The sequence below is a fragment of the Lissotriton helveticus genome, chromosome 5_1 (assembly GCF_964261635.1).
Source record: "Lissotriton helveticus chromosome 5_1, aLisHel1.1, whole genome shotgun sequence".
In the NCBI taxonomy this organism is placed as follows: domain Eukaryota; kingdom Metazoa; phylum Chordata; class Amphibia; order Caudata; family Salamandridae; genus Lissotriton; species Lissotriton helveticus.
Window position 1 is genome coordinate 349,820,433 of NC_136065.1, and position 16,686 is coordinate 349,837,118.

Here is a 16,686-nt window from a genome sequence, read left to right on the forward strand (position 1 = left end):
CGTGCTTCTGTCAGTCAGATCCTCGAGCGCGCTCTCGTTTCTCCTCCCTCCTCTCCTTACCTCCTCCCGCAAGCTCGGCCCCTGCCTCCCACCGCTTTACTCTGCAAGCCGCTCGGTGCCGCCCCCCTGCAGTCGGTGGAAGCGCACTGCAGCTGCCCCACTCCCCGCGCCTCTCGATGTGAGCCTCCCGGCGGAGCTCGCTCGCTCTCCCGGTTCCATTTCCGTGGGATCTGTTCCTTCAGATCTGAGCGCGCATCCGGCTCGGCGCCGCTGCAAAGGTAAAGCCGCAGCCGGAGCTTGGGAGGGAGCTGGGCTGGTGTTCGGGGAGCAGGGTGCTTGGGACCGACCCATGAATGCAGCTTGTATGCGCGTGTGTGTATGTGGGGGGGGGGAGTCTCTCTGTATGTATGTGGCCACTTGTGTGTGTATGCGCATGCGTGTGTGCTTCCCAGGCGACAGCGCCTGGCTGCAGCGCTCGTTCGCGTGCGCGTGTCACTTTCAAATCGCCTCCAAGGCGATGCGCACGGCCAGGACTGTCTCCTGGAAAGCACACATGCCGACAAAAGGGGCTCGGCGGAGACGCGCTTCGCGCGGCTAGCCGAGACCTAAAAATCATGTATCAATCCTGTGAGGGTAAAAGAAGAGGCTTTATTTGCTTTCATATGTAACCCGATAAGTGCGCGCGTCGGCCAACAGCCATCGCGAGCACTACCTCGGTAGTGCTGCGCACGTCCGTTGGCCGATGCGGCCCAGCCCGCTCAATTAAACGCCCGCACTTCTGCGGATTTTGCACCGCGGTTAACGGGATAAGTAGCAATGAATAGAAATATCCACTGGCGTAATGAAGCTTGAGGGGGCTTGAGGGGACCCCCCTGCAAGGTTTGTGGAGGGACCCCTTCTGGACTCAATTAGCCTCTCTACATCCAGAGTACTGTGCTGACGGGGCCCCCTGGAGCTTGGGGTCCCCCTGCACCACTGTGGCTGCGGGGCCTGTGTTACGCTACTGCAAGTGTAGAACTGGGAGCTTAGAGAAATGTCTTCATATCACCCCTATATCAAATCGTTTGAGTCTGCTGATTGAGTCCTCCCAATGAGGAGTTGGGGTTGCAAAATGAATTATAAAGCACCTAAGCACCTAGACAAATTGTGTTTGTCTCTCTGGGGTGTTGTTCAAGCTGGGTTTCCGGAAATCACTCTGTTACCTGCTCTTAATAGCAATGCCCTGAGCCTCAGCCAGATGGAGGTTTGCCTGTGTCCCATATGGCAGTCCAGCTCTGCAGTAATAGATATATCTTTTTGCAGAGGGGCAGCTGGTCGTTTTACAGCCGTAAAGGTGGAATTGGCGGAATAAACTATGAACCACCACATTGACTTAATGGGTGTGGACCTTCTAGAAAGGACTGTGTATAGGTACCTAAGCCAGTGCTGGGGACATTTAACACTCACCCCAGTACCTCCACCTTATGTGGGTTGGAAGAAGAACTTGACAAATCTTGAATTTGACCACCCCCCTCCCCCAACCTTCAACAAGGAGGTATGATCCATGACAGCGCAGGCTCAACACGCTCGTCTCCTTGCAGGAAACAGAATTATGGGGCAGATTTACTAGAAACTGATGCACCTGTAGAGATGCGTCAGTTTCCCTGAGCCAGCCTACGATACCCTTGCTCCACCATGGTTGCGCCGGATTTATAATATGGCGCACCATGGTGCAAGGCTTCACAGATGCGTCAGAAATTCTGACACATCTGTTGGCCCAAAAGACACACATTGCTGGAGTTGTGTTACAAGCACAACGCAACTCCAGCAATGAATGAGGCCTATACTTATTGTACTGCTTCACCCCATACAACTGCTTCAAGCAGGCGTAAGGTTTTGACACAGTGGCGTCCTAGAAGTGGCGCAGTGAAATATTGTAGATTTCACTGCATCACTTTTACAAGGCTTTCCTGCTTGGGAACGCCCACCCTGCATACATTATACCTGATGCAGGTATAATGTGACGCAGGGCTTTACAACGTGATGGATCTCCATAGATGCGTCACGTTGTAAATTGGCCACATTGTTCACGCCGCCGCTGCATCACAAAAGTGACGCAACGGTGGCGCAAAAGTGTTGCAAGGGGCTTGTAAATCTTCCCCTTTGTTTTTAATGTTGAGGCGTAGGCGACAAAATGGTTGTACAATAATTGGAGCCATTTATATAGTGCAATTCATTTTTCAGACCCAAGAAACTTCAGCAAGGTTTCCTTTGCACCGAAACTTTGGAGAACGTCTGAATTTTTTTTGTTGCTAATCCAGACATCGGGTCAGTGCCGTTTGAAGGCATGGGCATGCTGGGCAATTGTGGGTGGGGGTGGCACAAGCATAGGGGCCCCATGCTAATCTATGCATAAACCAGAATTGTTTGTATTGATTAATCTTTGCTATACAGCATGTTTTTTTATGTCAAAACACTGATTTTGTTTGAGGTACCAAAAATTGTAATTTTATTTTATCAATAATTTACATTTTTATTCCAGTGAGTGGTTGTGTAGGCAGGGCCCAGTGCACTGCTTTGACGGGGGCCTGAAATGCTATTGAGACGACCCTGCATCGGGTTCCTATTTTTAGTTCCTGAGGGACTAGTCTGTGTTTGAAACAGTAACAAAAGGAAGACATTTTCACTAATTGTCCATTCTTTCATGATCATCTTTAAATAATAAGATGTGTGATGTATATTCAAGTCCTCTCCTGGTGACACACATTGGCTGGCATAGCCCCAATTGACTGCTGGGTGCCAGCCAATAGGCTCCATCCTGTGCAGCGGAGACACAGGTGGGTATTATGTGAAATGGTATTTTAGTATTTGAACGAGTCGGACATTCCAAAAGCCCTGCTCTTGCAATAACCTGCTTCTAAACAATGACATATCCAATGATGCCAGCCCACCCGCCTCGTGGCACATCTTCTCAGGCAGGAGCACGAGCCTTCTGCTGCAGCCACCTTACACCAAGCACACACCGTTTTGACATGCCTTATGTATTGATTACAGATTCCTGCGAGCAGATCACTGCCTGCTCTCATTGGTCACTGCGATGGGCTGCAACAATCACCATGGCAACCACTGCTGGTTGTTGGCAGGGCTCAAAGAAGCGCACAAAAAAATGATTTAAAAAGCGTGTGTTTTTTGAAAATTCAGTGTTGTGACTCACAAAAGCATCAGGGTGCCCTTTGAAGAGACAAGACAACTCACTAAAAATACACCGCACTCGAATGTAGGACGCGGTGGTAAACACTTCCCAACTAAAATGGCTGGGGAGCAGGGAGGGGCAACGCCTTCTCAGGTGCTCACTGCCGGCCACCTCAGTAAACCAGATGTTTGCATCTGGACCATACAGGCACCTAGTCCATATTGTGTTGCGTTGCGTGTCCTACTCTTGTAAGGTTTCACAAAAGTATCTGTCTTTGGTGTGAACCCCTTTCACGCGAGACCCCCAGGCCCATCCAAACCGCGGTTAAGTAAGGGTCTCACACTGACATACAACTAGAACTAGGTGTCTATTTACTAGTATTTTCCCGCCAATACTCCTTACTCTTGGTCAGCACTGACAATCCCTCGCTTTACAATATGAGATTCCAAAAGGGAGAAGAAGCAGTAACTTTGACCACCCGTCAGAGGCACCTGGGGCCACTACTATTACCTATAACTTTAGGGCTCTAATTATAGGTGCTGCGGCTGTATCTAGGAGACCCACAGCCAGCAACCCATATTTTTCAGCCCGCAGGGCAATAAATAATAGCCAGAGCATCCCCCTCCTCACTTTCCCCACCCTCTATCGAGTGGAGCCCCCGATCTATACAAGATGGTAGCTCCGCCTCCTCCTCCAGTCCTCTCGGCCTCACCCCTCTGATCTGGGAAGGGCTGGAGATGTTTTCTTGCAGAGCTCCAGCGGCGGCGGTAGACCAGCCTGCGCTCAGAGGCTGAGGCGCGCAGTGGGTACCACATTCCAGACAGAGCAGACGGTAAGAGGCACCAGTGCGCGCGCGCTCAGCCGTGCGCGGGACGGAGCGGGGAAGTAAACAGCGCCCTTCTGAGGGGTGTTGTTGGTGCTGTGTTTTTCCTGTGACCCCACGGAGTCTTTTGTCCGTATTACAAGCTTCAGTTGGCGTCCCTTTCCCTCTGTCCATGTGGTCGTGACAAGAGCAAACGGTGGTTGGTTTTCGCAGGACTGTTCTCGGTTCATGTGGAAATTTGCGTCCGCGCGCATTCTACAAAGGTGTTTTTAAACGAAAAAAAGTATATTTTGATATTTTATGGTAATTTGCGTTAAATGTGGTTACAATATTTAACTTAACTGTACACCACGTTGTCTTTTGTTACATTTCCTTTCTGTACTCTCCGACATGCTGCGCTATGTTGTGCTATTTGAGGTTATGATGCGCGATGTTGTGTCCCGTCACATTATGTGATGCTATGCTAGGTTGTGTTGCGTTGGAACACTTTACGTTGCGTTGCTTATATTCACTTGAGATACATTTTTTTCTGTTATGTTACGTTGTTATGCATTATGCTAATCGATGCTATGTTATGCTTCTTTTGGTTCTGGCAAGTTATGATGTGATGCTATGTGTTATGCTATGGACATTACATCTCTTTATGTCACAATTCCTTTCGTTGTATTATGTGTATTGTGCGATGTTATGCTGCCCTTTACGTCTGTTTTCTGCTACTTTATGCTACGCGATGGTTTGTTAGATTGTACTATGTTATGTATTGGCATTGCTTTATGTTATAAATCTTTTTATTACACCGTGCGGCGTTTCCTTACGTTACCACACGTGATGGTATGTTGTGGGGTGCTTCATTTTGTCAAAATAGATGCAAGGGTTGTGTAGCGCCGTATTGCTTGAAAGGTCGTGCAGCGCCGACCCCGGGGTCCCTTGCGCATCCCAGACAGGTATTCCTGCGTGTGACTCGAAGCATTTTATTACCCTTTGTTAAGGGACTCGACGGATACAGGGCTGGCCCCGCGTCTTCCGAGACAAAGACTGGACTGCGCCCCTCTAACTGGTAAACATTCCCCAATCGCACCAACGGATCGATACCGCCATCAAATGTGCTGGATTGAAAAAGCGGCGAAAACATCCAACAAGACCTACGATTCTGAGAGGGAGCGCTGCCTCAGACTGAAACAATTATTTCAGAATCTGAAAAGCAGCTTTGGCCCCGCGCGTAACAAGTTTGGGAAACTTCCCTTCCGGGAATACTCGCTTCAAATGCAGATGTAATAAATCCATATGTTGGGGGTACCTGGCTGGAGACCCCGGGGCTAGTCTCCTCAAAAAATAAATCAAATCACCGCTAGGGCGAGGCGCCACCTCAGTTCACCGCTCCCATGGCTACAGGCAACGGCATATTTCTGTCAGCGCTTTTTTGGTACCCACGCTGCGCTCGGGTCCCTTTGACTCGTTTCCTATAAGGGAATTTGCTTTTTTCACAATGAAGTGCTCGTTGTTTGTTTGAACATGCAGCCAACGTGTACATCCTCACTTTTCCTAAGAGTTCGTGAAAAACGTGGATATTTGTGCGCTGAAATGTAAATGTCTGTATTAATATGGGGGGGGGGCGAGGGGGGGGCAGGCTTTTACTTATAAGCAGCCACAGTTCATGGTTGATGAGCTGAGAGCAGGTAATATCTCCTAGCCTCTGAGATTTAAGCCCAAACCTTCTGGGTCAGAATATGTGTCTATTGGTACCCGGCACATTCTTCTGTTAATACAGTTGAATTGTAAATGTTTAATTTTTATAACCCTATGTGGCATCCTCGCCCTTCCTACTATCATGGGATGGTAGTTGAAAATGAAGATTGTCCCTACATCTCTCCTAATATCCCATCTCTTGGGTCCACCAGCATCCTCTTACAAGGGGCGGAGACCCCTCTTTGGAGATGAAGGGGCTACTCTTTGTGTCCATAAGCGACATCTCTATGTTGGAATCGGTCCAACTATATTGTAAGGGTCAACCAGCCTATGGTGTCCCATGATATTGCTTTTTATGGAAGGCACGCTTCTTCTTGCTCAGGGGGGCAACGTGTCCATCCTGAGAGCCCCTGCACTACCATCTAAGAGGCAGGACTAGATCTACCTTCTGCGGGTTTGCGATTGATGGGGAAAACATGAAAATTCTATGTTTAAATCCATTTTCAGGGTCTTCTGAGTCTTAAAAGCCACACTACAAATGTATTTGGTATTCTATATAATTTTTGGAAAACCCCATATTAGTATCCAGAAAGCTTTGCCAGAAATGCAATGTTTCATTCGTAAGAATCTTCCTTCTTCAAATGTTCCTCTAAATCACCTATAAGTTAAACATTTATATTGGGCCTTGAAATGCATTAGGGGACTCTCAGAGGTAATTACGGGAGAGAGGTCAAAGGGGACTTAGACAATTTAACTGGCTTCTTACCATACGTGAAATCACGTGTGGGTCAATATTTATGCTTATTTATGCTGCAACTGGCAGCACCATATTATCCTGCAGAGACCCTGTTTATAAAAGCCCCCCCCCCCCCCCGAGCTCTGCTTCTCCTCTCAGAGATGATGTGCTGCTGAACCAATACCCTATAGCTCTCACACTCAAATCAGAAAAAGGTTCAGTGGGCCACACACCTGCTGCAGGGATCTATGTTTAACCTCTAATCCACAGGTTTGATTCTGCACAGCACCACCCCATTCTTTTATCCTCTCTACTGACATAATGTACACCCGTGATCTTGGTGCTACTGGTATCTTTTGTTTACAGTGGTGAGAAACCACACAATTGTAGCAGTAGGCACGCTGTCCAAAACCACTTCTTTTATTTGTGGAATTATTACTCCAAACCACCTCTGTACCCCTATATTATGAGCACCCCCCTTCCTCAATCTGTGATGAGATAAACCATACCTTCTACATTGACAGTTCCACCTCTCCAGTCACACGCATGTGGAACTAGTGCCATGTTGCAGGGGAGAGGGGGTGGCATGATGCTGTACATTTCCCCTATCTCACTCCCCTCAAGAATCAGTGAGTGCCCCTAATCCTCTCTGTAAGGACTGTATTGTGTGCACAACATGGCTGATGCATGTCAGAAAATGTGCCCCTTCTCTAGATTGCAAGCATCTCTACTTGCATTGGTGGTGGTTGCATGGCTCTGGGGCCAATCTCAAAGCTGAATTTTGATATGGCATTTAGAGGCAGTTTGATATCAGTATCATTTACTTACACTAAGGATTCCTAAAGAGAATTAAGACAAAAAACAACAAGCACTAGCAAAGCCAATAGGTTCCCCCCTATGGAAGAGCTATTGACTTTGCAATGTCTTTTAGCCTTGCCTTACAGCAGAGTGGAGTGGAGGAGAGTGGAGTGGAATGACGTAGAGTGGTGTGGAGTGGCATAGTGTGAAGTAGAGTGGTGTGTAGTGGAGTAGAGTAGCATAGAGTGCAGTGAAGCAGAGTGGCTTGGAGTGGGATAGAGTGAAGTGGTGCAAAGTGGAGTAGAGTAGAGTGGCATAGAGTGGAGTAGCATAGAGTGGAGTGGCATAGAGTACAGTGGCATAGAGTGGAGTGGCGTAGAGTGGACTGGAGTAGAGTTGTAAAGAGTAGAATAGAGGAACGCATAGTGGAACGTGGTAGACTGCAGTGGCGTAGAGGGGAGTGGAGCATATTTGAGTAGAGAAGAGTGGAGTTGCATGGCATGGAGTGGTGTGGAGTAGAGTGGAATGGAAAATAGTGGAATAGAGCAGAGTGGCATGGAGTAGAGTGGATTTGGATGGAGTAGGGTAGTGTAGCATAGAGTGGCTCTGTATGGAGTGGTGAACAGTGGAGTGGCATAGACTGAAGTGGAGTGCAATTCAGTAGTAGGCTTGGGCAGAGTTCGTGGAGTTCTGCTACTCGTTACCCCGCAAAGTGCCGAAAAACTCTGCCAAGCTCTGTGGAGTTCCGTAAGCAGCGGAGTGCAGTAAGTCGCTCTGATGGCACTGATTTTTAGCACCAGGAGTTTGTCCTGTGCTGTAAAATCAGTGCAAATGGCACCATGCGCAGTGCAACCGGATGCTACTTCTTTCTGCTGCTCGAGCAGTTGTTCTACTCGAGGGGTAGCTTCCCCAACGCGAGCAGCAGGTTTCTCAATGCGAGTGGTAGCGACCGGCTGCGACTGCCCGTGTTGAGAAATCCTGCCTGGAGGTGGTCTAGCTTATGATTTTTCTTGCTCATGCTCACCAACTTAACATTGGCAAGTCGCTTGGGATGGAAAACTCCGCTTCACTCTGCTCTGTGAATATTTTCAGAACTCTACGCGGAGTGGGAAAATCTCTGCGAACTCCGCTGGCAGAGCAGAATTTGTCACCCACCCTATACAGTAGAGTGGAGTGGCATAGAGTAGAGTGGATTGGCATAGAGGCTGTGAGTATACTGCAGTGGCACAGAGTAGAGTGGTGCAGAGCAGAGTACAGTGGTGTAGAGTGCAGTGGTGCAGAGTAGTGTGGCATTGAGGGTAATGGCAAAGAATGTAGTGGTGTAGAATACAGTGGAATAAAGTGCAATGGTGCAGAGTGCAATGGCGTAGAATAGAGTGGTGCAGATTAGAGTGGCATAGAGTAAAGTGGTGCAGAGTATAATAGAGTGCAGTGATGCAGAGTGAAGTGGTGCAGAGTAGAGTAGAGTAGTGCATAGTGCAGTGATGTAGAGGACAGTGGCATAGAGTGGCGTGGTGCAGAGTAGAGAAGAGTGCTGTAGAGTCAAGTGGCAAAGAGTACAGTGGCATAGAGTGAAGCAGCGTAGAGTGCAGTGGTGCAGAGTAGAGTACAGTGGCACAGTGTGCAGTGGGGTAGAGTGTAGACACATAGGGTAGAGTGGTGCAGAGCAGAGTAGAGTGGCATAGAGTGCAGTGGCATAGAGTAGAGTGATGTAGAGAAGAGTGACACAGAATGCAGTGGCATTAAGCAAAGTGGTGCATATTAGAGTACAGTGGCGTTGAATGCAGAGCGGTAGACTGTAGTGGTGCAGAATAGAGTGGCATATAGGGTAATGGCAAAGAATGCAGTGGCATAGAATGCAGTGGCATAGAGTGCAGTGGTGTAGAGTGCAAAGCCATACAGTGCAGAGGCATAGAGTAGAGTGGTGCAGAGTAGAGTGCAGTGGTATACAGTGGAATGGTGAAGAGTAGAGTGGTGTTGTGTGGAGTGGTGTAGAGTGCAGTGGCATAGAGTAGTATGGTGCAGAGTAGAATAGAGTGCATTGATGTAGAGTAAAGTGGTGCAGAGTAGAGTAGAGTGGTGCACAGTGCAGGGGCATAGAGTGGAATGGCATAGAGTGGTGTGGTGCAGAGTAGAAAAGAGTGGCTTGGAATGCAGTAGCATAGAGTACAGTGGCATAGAGTGCAATGACAGAGTGCAGTGGTGTAGAGTAGAGTACAGTGGCTTAGTGTGCAGTGGTGCAGAATACAGTGGAGTACAGGGCAGTGGCATAGAGCAGAGTGTTGCAGAGAAGAGTGGCATAGAGTGCAGTGGCATGAAGTAGAGGTGCAGATTAGATGGTAGAGTAGAGTGGTGTAAAGTACAATAGGATACAGCAGAATGTGCAGAGTAGAATAGAGAAGTGTAGAGTGCAGCAGCGTACAGTAGAGTAGTGCAGAGTAGAGTGGTGTACAGTGCCGTGGCATAAAGTGTAGTGGCACAGGGTAGAGTAGAGTGGTGTAGAGTGCAGTGTCATAGATTGGAGTGGCGTAGATTGCAGTGGTATACAGTGCAGTGGCATAGAGGGAAGTAGTGCAGAGTGCACTGACATAAAGTGGAGTGGTGAAAGGTAGAGTAAAGTGGTGTAGAGTGCAGTGGCGTACAGTAGACTAGTGCAGATGTGAATAAAATGCAGTGATGTAGAATAAATTGGCGCAGAGTAGAGTTGAGTGGTGCACAGTGCAGTGGCGTAGAGTGCTGTGATATAGGATGACATGGTGCAGACTAGAGAAGAGGGACGCAGAGACATAGAGTACAGAGGCATAGAGTGCAGTGGCGAGGAGTGCAGTGGTGTAGAGTAGAATGGCATAGTGTTCAGTGGCATAGAGCGCAGTGGCATAGAGTAGAGTGATGCAGAGTAGAGTAGAGTGACATAGGTTGCACTGATGCAGAGTGCCGTTACGTACAGAGCAGTGGTTTAGAGTCGAGTGGTGCAGAGAAGAGAGGCATAGAGTGCAGTGCCATTGGATGGCATGGGGCAAAGTAGTGAAGAGTGACGCAGAATGCAGTGGCACAGAGTACAGTGGCACAGAGTGCAGTGGTGCACAGTAGAGTAGAGAGGCATAGTGTGCAGTCACACAGAGTGCAGTGGCATAGCAAAGGGTGGTTCAGAATAGAGTAGCATAGAGTGCAGTGGCTTAGAGTGCATTGACATAGAGTAGAGAGATGCAGAGTAGAGTAGTGTGACATAGAGTGCAGAGTGCAGTAACGTGCAAGTGACGGTGAACGGCGCAGTAACACAAGGGTGAAAAACAGCATTAATGAGAAAAACAACTAATATAAATGATTGAGTGGTCAATTATACCACGTTAGCACCACAGTTTGTGCTGAATAGTCGACGGCGTTTCAACTTGCACTGCAGTACAATTTTACAAAGGTAACCATAACACACAATTGTGCACTGAACGTGCAAGTGACGGTGAACGGCGCAGTAACACAAGGGTGAAAAACAGCATTAATGAGAAAAACAACTAATATAAATGAATGAGTGGTCAATTATACCACATTACCACCACAGTTTGTGCTGAATAGTCGACGGCGTTTCAACTTGTTCAATTCCAGGTCATATGACCTGGAATTGAACAGGTCGAAACGCCGTCGATTATTCAGCGCAAACTGTGGCGCTAATGTAGTTAACCAACTAAGTTCAAAGCGAAATACATACCTTGTATATGTATGTTCTGTATTATTGACCACTCAATCAGGTCAACCAGCTGCAGGCAGCCAACTCTCACTGTGTGAGACCATCAGCTGGCTGCACCACTGTGTCACTCTTCTCTACTCTGCACCCCGCCATCTATGCCATTCTACTCACATTCTGTCTGCACATTCACCATGTAAATATAGTCAGTAATGTATTCTAGCATACACCATGATACATTCACACCATTAACATAACTGGCCAACACATCCACCATCACACACCAAGACACTCCCTGACGTATGACCTCATAAGCATCGTACCCAATATACACACTCTCATATTCCAAAATAAGGGAGATGATACATACATTCAACCAACTGTACAACAACATGGTGACCATCATATACAAACATATTCATTATCATAAGTCCACACAACTTATATCTTATGCCAACATATCAACCATCATTCATTCCCATTACAAACCTCATAAATCCAGACAAACACCATCATCTGGACTATTATCAAGCACTATCATATGTTCTCACAAAAATCAATATCATATGTGTTGGACTCGGCCTCATGGCGTGGTCCTACCCCTCCCGCATGGCGGGCCCAGGACGACATCGGCCCTCCACCCAGCATCGGGCAGCCCTTTTGCCCGACACTGCACGCCCTAACATTGTTGGTCCGGTCACCATCCCGGACCCCCACTACCGGCCTGGCTCCATCATGGGCCCCTCACGACCTAAGCACGAGGCCGCGCCCGACTCCATCTTGGGCCCACCACGTCCCGACCACGTGGCCTCGGCCCCGGCCCAGGCCCCAGCGAAGCCCAGACATCGAGGCACCAAGATCCACCCAGGTGGTCGAGTGGCCACTCGACAGATCACGGAGGAGGGGAGTTTCGATGGCCCTCCAACCGTCCCCGGACGCCTGGTATCGATCGCCCCCGGCATCCCTGGGTGCTGGCCCCACCCCCCTGCTGGGTGTCTGGACACCATCTCCCCGGCCCCTCTGACCCCCAGGCGCGAGGGTCCGGACATCAAAGGACTCCAGTCCTATATCTGGGCCAGCCCCGGAGTAGGACGGCAGTTGTATCCTGGACTGAAAAGCCCTGCTGACGCTGTCACGGCCGACCCCAGAAGAACTAATTTCCTGGAACCTGAAGAGAACTTGAGAGCCTGCTGGCGCTGCCGCAGCCCACCTTTGCCGAACCATCTTGGGAGCCTGCTGGCGCTGCCGCGGCCCACCTTTGCCGAACCATCTTGAGAGCCTGCTGGCGCTGCCGCGGCCCACCTTTGCCGAACCATCTTGCGAGCCTGCTGGCGCTGCCGTGGCCCACCTTTGCCGAACCATCGTGAGAGCCTGCTGGCGCTGCCGCGGCCCACCTCTGCCGAACCATCTTGCGAGCCTGCTGGCGCTGCCGCGGCCCACCTTTGCCGAACCATCTTGCGAGCCTGCTGGCGCTGCCGCGGCCCACCTTTGCCGAACCATCTTGAGAGCCTGCTGGCGTTGCCGCGGCTCGACCGCTCGGAACCCCCGGCTCGAGGATTGAGAGCTGTGCGCAGGGTATCCCTTCATACACCCCGACCGAGACTGTCCCGCTTCCCTGACCCCCCTTGTTCGAGACTTTACAGACCCCTCGGTCTACTTGTACATATCGCTGGGAACCAGCGGCCTTTATTTCCTGATAAAGCTTACGAACTCGACCTCTGGTGTGGTGTCCATTTGTAGTGTGGGGTTACTCTGCTGTGCGATCCTAGGAGAGGGCCCTCACCCAGGAGGCCTCTCAGTAACGCTCGGCTACTTCTTGACGGAGAGGTGGACCTAGGGGTGGTCAGTCAGACATCTTCTGCCTCCCCCGGGGTCGCCTTTCTAACGTTGGTGGCAGCGGTGGGATCCGAGCCGACGCAGATCGTACAAGAGAGTAATTTGCTCACTACCGAGAAAAACACACCGCGACCATGACTTCTCAGGAAACTAGACCGACAGCGGAATTCCAGAAAGAAAAGATGGAAGGGTACAGCCACAAGGAATTAAAACAATTCTGCAAGGACCTAGGCATCGCTACCACGGGCCTCAACACCAAAGAGGACTTTAAATCATCCCCGCAAACCTGGGCGGACGCCGATAACGTGCCGCCCCAGAATGAAGATAACCCGGGCCCGGATGGACGCCCGGAGACCGACGCAAACCCAGCGGGGGAAAGACCCGCAAACCTAGACACGGGCCTCCCCCACGGAGACGCCCGAGAACGAGAGAGGAACCGGCTCCACGAGTTGGAGCTCGCCAGACTCCGACAAGATGGAGAGATACAGCTGGCAGAAAGGAAATTAGCCCTCGAGCAACTACGGCTGGAAGGAGACCTAGAGGAAAGGCGAAGACAACGAGACTTTGAAGAAAAGAAACTCGTGCTCGAGCATGAGCGCGGCCTCAAAGAACTGGAAATCAAGGCCAAGACAACAGAAACCGGCACCGCCGGGGGTAAGGCCTCACCCCCGCCGGTGGACACAAAGGTGCACATACCCAAGGAGGTCGTCAAAGAATACTATAAGAACGACGACATCCAACAGTGGTTCAAAGCCTACGAGGTCGCCATGACCGCCCATCGAGTACCCCTCAAAGACTGGGGCACCGGCTTATGGGGGAAGTTCATCAACGAGGGTAGAGACGCCATGCTAGAGCTCCCCAACGCCGAGATGACCTCGTACGAACACATGAAGACCGCCCTCCTCACTCGCTACGGACTCACCCCCGAAATGTACCGGCAGCGATTTCGAGACTGTAAAAAAATCCCCGGTACCACTTGGGTGGAGTACGTGAACTTCTACAGCAGAGCCTTCGAAGGGTGGATCAGAGGCTGCCAGGTCACCACCTACCAGCAGTTGGTCGACCTCATCCTATGGGAGCATCTTTCCAATAATTGCTTCGTCGAACCCGGCAGCACCTCTTCGACAGCAAATTGACAGAGCCACGAAAACTCGCTGTCGAGGCGGATAGATGGGTGAGCAACCGAGTTCCCCGGAATCCGATGGGAGACTACGGCCGGGGATCCCCGGGGAACCACCGACCACGAGGCGGCGGAGGAGGCCAGAGCAGGGGCCGAGACACCCCCGCGGGGTCATCCCCTACCTCCCCGTCGCCATCCCAGGGTTGGAGGGGAGGCCCCCCAGCCAGGCCCGGGCCCCGCCCGAATGTTACGTGCCACAGATGCCAGCGACAGGGCCATTATGCGAACGACCCTCTCTGCCCGATGAACCAGCGACCCGGCACCACCGGTCCCCCGAGCCGCCAGATCGCGGCCGCCGCCCTGAGTGCAGAGGGAGGCGAAGAAGAGGGCGACGACACCGAGCAGGCCGAGTGGGAGCCCGCAGCCATGATCTTAGCATGCCTGGGTGATCGAGACATGATCCCCCGAGACCCGATCCCAGGTAACACCCAGAAATACCGCCAATGGGTCACCATCAATGGACGCCGGGCCGAAGCCCTCCGGGATACTGGAGCCAGCGTGACGGCGGTCCGCTGCCACTTGGTGACCCCCAAACAAATTCTCCCCAACGTCTTGTGCCCAGTGCGGTCGGCGGACAACTCTGAAAGTTTGTGCCAGATGGCCCGCATCCCCTTCGAGTGGGGAGGGGTGTCGGGCATGCTGAAAGTGACTGTCCGAGACGATGCCCCGTGGACTGCCTCCTCGGGAACGACCTGGAAAGTTCCCTCTGGGCCGGCGTAGAGCGGAGAGAGCATCTGGGGATTCTAGGCCTTCCCGAGTGGGTTTGTGCGACCACCCGCTCCATGTCCGCCCGGGCCTCCCCCCCAACGGAGGAAGCCCTGATCGAGGAGCCGGAGTGGCCCACACCTCCACCACCCGCCGTCCCCGAGGACAACGACCCTGAACCCGGCCCCCAGGGGCCCAGCCATGAGGAAATTACCGAGCTCGGCCACCTGCCAGAACTAGCTCAGTGGCGCCAAGAAGGTGGCCCCACCCGCGAACAATTCCGATAAGAACAGAGCACCTGTCCCTCCCTCGAGGGAATTCGACGGCAAGCCGCCACTCAAGCCGCTGGAGACCCCGCGGGGTCCCACTGGTTCTATTGGGACAACGACCTTCTCTACAGTGAACAAAAGATTGCCGAACTAGGGGCCAGCCGGGTGCTGGTCGTTCCCCTCCGATTTAGAGACTTCCTCTTGAACTTAGCACATGATGTGCCCCTCGCCGGGCACCTGGGGCAGGACAAAACTTACAGCCGCCTGGTGACTCATTTCTACTGGCCGAAAATGTGCAACGATGTGCACAATCACTGCAGATCCTGCCCGACCTGTCAAGCCAGCGGGAAGAGCGGGGGGAAAGTCAAAGCCCCGCTCCAGCCATTTCCCGTGGTCACCACCCCCTTCGAGCGAGTGGGGATAGACATCGTGGGGCCCCTGGACCCCCGCACCCCTCAAGGGCACCGCTTCATCCTCGTGATGGTGGACCATGCCACCCACTATCCGGAAGCCATCCCCCTCCGAACCATCACGGCCCCAGTAGTAGGCCGAGCCCTAATGGGGATCTTCTCCAGAGTCGGCTTCCCCCGAGAAGTCGTGAGTGATCGGGGCACAAACTTTATTTCCAAGTATATGCGATCCCTGTGGCAACAGTGCGGGGTCACATATAAGTTCACCACCCCGTATCACCCCCAAGGAAATGGACTTGTGGAGCGGTTTAACCGAACACTGAAGGGAATGATCAAGGGCCTCGAGGAGCCACTACGACGCAAATGGGATGTTCTGCTGCCTTGCCTCCTGTTTGCATACCGCAAAGTACCCCAGAAGTCCCTGGGGTTCAGCCCCTTCGAACTATTGTATGGGCACCCGGTCCGAGGCCCCCTCAGCCTGGTCAAAGAAGGCTGGGAGACGGCTGTCCGAGGGGCTCCACCAGATGTCTACCAGTACCTCCTGACCCTCCGCAACCAGACTCGGAAGTTCCGGGAACTAGCCGAAGCCAACCTTGAAGCCAGTCAGGAGGAGATGAAACGCTGGTATGACCAGAACGCCTCGTCCATCGAATTCGAACCAGGCCAGCAGGTCTGGGTCATATCCCCGGTTGAACCTTGTGCCCTCCAAGACAAGTGGACGGGGCCCTTCAGAGTGGTGGAGCGCAAGAGCCCCGTCACCTACCTGGTGGACATGGAGTCCCCCAGGAACCCCCTCCGGGTTCTACACGCTAACCGGATCAAGCCGCACTTTGCCCGCACTGAACTAAGTCTGCTGTTAGCGACCGATGAAGGAGCTGAAGACGACTCCGAACCGTTGCCAGATCTCATGAGCACCACTGAGAAGGACGGCTCCATCGAAGGGGTGATGCTCTCCTCCACCCTGACCCCGGAGCAGCACCATGACTGCCGGCAGCTGCTGGGGCAGTTTTCAGATCTGTTTTCCCTCACCCCCGGAGTCACCCGGTGGTGTGTCCACGATGTAGACACCGGAGACAGCACGCCTGTAAGACACCGAGCTTTCCGAGTGCCCGACCGAGTTCGGGCCTGCATCCAGTCCGAGGTGGCCAAGATGCTAGCGCTGGGGGTAGTCGAACCCTCCGACAGTCCGTGGGCCAGCCCAGTTGTCCTGGTCCCTAAAGCCGCCGCCCCCGGCACGCCCCCGGAGCTCCGGTTCTGTGTTGACTACCGGGGGCTGAATGCCGTCACCAGGACCGACGCCCATCCCATCCCCCGGGCGGATGAACTGATCGATCGCCTGGGGGCTGCGAAGTATCTCAGCACCTTCGATCTCACGGCCGGGTATTGGCAGAT

General features: G+C 52.0%; 1 protein-coding gene and 1 long non-coding RNA gene across 3 annotated transcripts in view; one reads left to right on the forward strand and one right to left on the reverse strand.

Moving 5' to 3' along the window:
* Positions 1 to 16,686, reverse strand: part of LOC144754542 (uncharacterized) — a 92,223-nt gene that overhangs the window by 45,313 nt on the left and 30,224 nt on the right. The gene's annotated exons all lie outside the window — the stretch shown is intronic.
* Positions 3,907 to 16,686, forward strand: part of LOC144754541 (glutamate receptor U1-like) — a 241,266-nt gene continuing 228,486 nt past the window's right edge. Inside the window, exon 1 of one of the 2 annotated variants that reach the window (XM_078642471.1) lies at positions 3,907 to 4,004. The gene's annotated coding sequence lies outside the window, so the exon portion shown is untranslated. Of the gene's footprint in view, positions 4,005 to 4,174; positions 4,259 to 16,686 lie in introns of those variants that run through there. The other variant, XM_078642470.1, reaches the window with a different exon arrangement.